The sequence below is a fragment of the Salvelinus alpinus genome, chromosome 3 (genome assembly GCF_045679555.1).
Source record: "Salvelinus alpinus chromosome 3, SLU_Salpinus.1, whole genome shotgun sequence".
In the NCBI taxonomy this organism is placed as follows: domain Eukaryota; kingdom Metazoa; phylum Chordata; class Actinopteri; order Salmoniformes; family Salmonidae; genus Salvelinus; species Salvelinus alpinus.
The window spans coordinates 112,228,336-112,232,234 of record NC_092088.1 but is presented as its reverse complement, the minus strand read 5'-3'; the positions used below and the strand labels follow the sequence as shown (position 1 = coordinate 112,232,234).

General features: G+C 44.4%; 1 long non-coding RNA gene across 1 annotated transcript; it reads right to left on the bottom strand.

Moving 5' to 3' along the window:
• Nucleotides 1-1,976: 1,976 nt before the first annotated feature.
• Nucleotides 1,977-2,362, bottom strand: LOC139569779 (uncharacterized). The gene is made up of 2 exons (XR_011673967.1): nt 2,248-2,362; nt 1,977-2,145 (listed from the first exon to the last, which is right to left on the bottom strand). It is a non-coding gene; the product is annotated as an uncharacterized lncRNA (long non-coding RNA).
• Nucleotides 2,363-3,899: the final 1,537 nt, after the last annotated feature.

Here is a 3,899-nt window from a genome sequence, read left to right as displayed (position 1 = left end):
AAAGGCCAGTCAGCAGACAGAGGTTCAAATACCTTTTTAAATATTTCAAATACTTTTTTGCATTTTCTTTAGTATGCCTAGAATGCTAGATGAGGCAGGGTTTGCACTTTTGTGACTATTCTATTTGTTCCCGTTGCACCAGTGAAGCTTAATCAAGCCCAGCTAAACTATTTCCAGATGGAGCTCCAGGCCAGCCCACCTCTCATTGAGCCCCCATGTGACAGAGAGAGATCTGGGGTCCAAGTCAACAGAGGGCCTGCTCAGAGGGCCTGTCCTACTCTGCTCTGGCTCTGCAATCCTAGATGGGTAGGGAATTGACATCTAATTCCCACGTGTGTGATTCATCTACACCTGTGCAAGATGTCTGGGGCTAATCCGACTGGCACATAGGTCTACTGTAAATGGTCATGTGAAATCATGACTCATGCCATAGTGAAACTTTAAGGGTTTGCTCTTTATGGACAAAATAACACCGATTTCACAGAAGGAGATTCATTCTCAGATTCTTGGGAAAGGATGTTGTTTTAATTTGTGTGTAAATATCTCACCTGTTCTAATTTTTTCTGCTCTGTATTTTTATTTATTATGGATCCCCATTAGTTCCTGCCAAGGCAGCAGCTTCTCTTCCTGGGGTTTATTATGGATCCCCATTAGTACCTGTCAAGGCAGCAGCTACTCTTCCTGGGGTTTATTATGGATCCCCATTAGTTCCTGCCAAGGCAGCAGCTACTCTTCCTTGGGTTTATTATGGATCCCCATTAGTACCTGCCAAGGCAGCAGCTACTCTTCCTGGGGTTTATTATGGATCCCCATTAGTTCCAGCCAAGGCAGCAGCTACTCTTCCTGGGGTTTATTATGGATCCCCATTAGTTCCTGCCAAGGCAGCGGCTACTCTTCCTGGGGTTTATTATGGATCCCCATTAGTTCCTGCCAAGGCAGCAGCTACTCTGCCTTGGAAAAATATTTTGATATGGGGCGCCGTCCTCAAACAATCGCATGGCATGCTTTCGCTATAAAGCCTACTGTAAATCGGACAATGGAGTTAGATTAACAAGAATTTAAGCTTTTAACCGATATAAGACACTTTTATGTACCTACATGTTTAATATCCATCATTTTTATGATTATTTATTTGAATTGCGTGCCCTCCAGTTTCACCGGAAGTTGTCCCGCAAGCGGGACGCCTAGCTAAGAAGTTTTCCTAAGTCCCTCTTGTGGCACCGAACCATACGACTGAACAATAATCCAGGTGAGACAGAACTAGGACCTGTCGGACCTGTCTTGTTGATAGTGCTGTTAGGAAGGCAGAGCAGCGCTTTATTATGGACAGACTTCTCCCCATCTTAGCTGCTGTTGTATCAATATATTTTGACCATGACAGTTTACAATCCAGGGTTACTCCAAGCAGTTTAGTCACCTCAACTTGCTCAATTTCCACATTATTTATTACAAGATTTAGTTGAGGTTTAGTGAATGATTTGTCCCAAATACAATGCTTTTAGTTCTTGAAATATTTAGGACTAATTTATTCCTTGCCACCATTTCTGAACCTAACTGCAGCTCTTTGTTAAGTGTTGCAGTCATTTCAGTTGCTGTAGTAGGTGATGTGTATAGTGTTCCAGTCATTTCAGTTGCTGTAGTAGGCGATGTGTATAGTGTTGAGTCATTTCAGTTGCTGTAGTAGGTGATGTGTATAGTGTTGAGTCATTTCAGTTGCTGTAGTAGGTGATGTGTATAGTGTTAAGTCAATTCAGTTGCTGTAGTAGGTGATGTGTATAGTGTTGAGTCATCTGCGTAAGTAGACTCACTGGCCAGTGGCATGTCGTTCGTAAAAATTGAAAAAAGCAAGTGGCCTAGACAGCTGCCCTGGGGAATTCCTGATTCTACCTGCCTGCCTGCCTGCCTGTCTGTCTGTCTGTCTGTCTGTGTCACGGTTTTCTAAAATAGAACCCAGAAGCAGACCAGGACAAGGAGAGTAGGACGAAGGTGAGTATTTATTTACAAGTTTAAACGTAGAGGTAGAAAGATCCAGGTGGCGGAGCGGGCAGCGGAGGTGAGTTGATGGGAGTGAATAGGCAGATCCAAGGGAGTAACAGAAGCCACCGACGACCAGGCAGGGATGGGGTGAGTGTTCCGGGTGAATGACTGTAGACAGAACAAACGGAGGTAAGTTCAAGGCAAGCAAGACGTACAAAACAACAAAACAAACTCTATCAAACTGGAGGCTGATACGCTGGCACAACATACTGTTCATGGCTAACGATCCGGCAGGGAATGGATGTCAGGTCAGAGCTTATGAAGTGGAGGGGTGATGATCAGGACCAGGTGTGCAGATAGCTGATGGGATACAGGTGCGGGTAATCAGAGATCTCCCAACTATCTACGTCGCCCGGCAACCAGACAGGGTGCGTTCCAGGACACCGGAAAAACACTCCAGGACAGAACACAGGCAAAAACAGACTCAGGAAGCGGGATTCGTGACAGTCTGTCTGTCTGTCTGCCTGCCTGTCTGTCTGTCTGTCTGTCTGTCTGTCTGTCTGTCTGTCTGTCTGTCTGTCTGTCTGTCTGTCTGTCTGTCTGTCTGTCTGTCTGCCTCCCACACACCACAACAACACTTCAGGAAAATAACCTTTGCAATAAATGTAATCTTTTATGTAAGCTATTTGAAAGACGCTTCCTTGAAAGCATCTCTTTCAGCATCTCTTTCAGCATCTCTTCCAGCATCTCTTCCAGCATCTCTTCCAGCATCGCTTCCAGCATCTCTTCCAGCATCTCTTCAATACACTTCCAAAGTAGCCTCTTCACCTCAGCAAATAGCGCTGAACTTGTGCTGGTTTGGCAGGAGTCCTCTTTTATTTAGAGATGTTGACTTTCCTGGGTGTTCTCGCTTTTTATGAAGAAAACAAACGTGTTTTTTTAATGAAAATGTTTGTGTGCTCGTGTGTGTGTGTGTGTGTGTGTGTGTGTGTGTGTTTGTGTGTCTATGCCTCATCGTTATCAAATGGTACACAGCTTGGTAATGGTCTCCCCTGACTATTCTAACTAATCTATGCTGATGACCAGGGGGACGCCAATGATTGTCATGTTAGTAAAGGAGAAGAAATATCAAAACCATCATGTTTCATCAATCTTACCATTAAAACACTTTGTTTCTCTGCAAATGTCCTCTCCTCCGTAATTAGCACTCAGGGGCTTGTCTTTACCAAGCTGCTAGTCCAGGAAAGGAGATGCCAGTCACCTGGTAATTATTTCAGAAAACCATGCATGAATGGATGTGATTGACAAATGCAACGTTACTGTAATTGCCTGAAACACAGTCAAAGAAATGGTTGAATGGGGTAAAGAAAGAGGGGAAGAAAGAGAGGGCAGAAGAGGGAAGAAAGAGAGGAAGAAAGAGGGGAAGAAGGAGAGGGAAGAAAGAGAGGGAAGAAAGAGAGGGAAGGAAGAGAGGGAATAAAGAGGGGAAGAAGGAGAGGGAAGAAAGAGAGGGAAGAAAGAGGGAAGAAAGAGTGGGAATAAAGAGGGGAAGAAGGAGAAGGAAGAAAGAGAGGGAATAAAGAGAGGGAAGGAAGAGAGAGGGAGTAAAGAGAGGGAAGAAAGAGAGGGAGTAAAGAGAGGGAATAAAGAGAGGGAATAAAGAGAGGGAAGAAAGAGAGGGAAGAAAGAGAGGGAAGAAAGAGAGGGAAGAAAGAGAGGGAAGAAAGAGAGGGAAGAAAGAGAGGGAAGAAAGAGAGGGAAGAAAGAGAGGGAAGAAAGAGAGGAAGAAAGAGAGGAGTTAACCAGTTATGTACTGCCAGTAGGTAAACACATTAAAGAGAGATAAAGGGTACACTCATTCACACTCAGTCACTCTCTGGATAACCCTCATCCAATAGAGTTGATGACTGTGGTGTAACCCT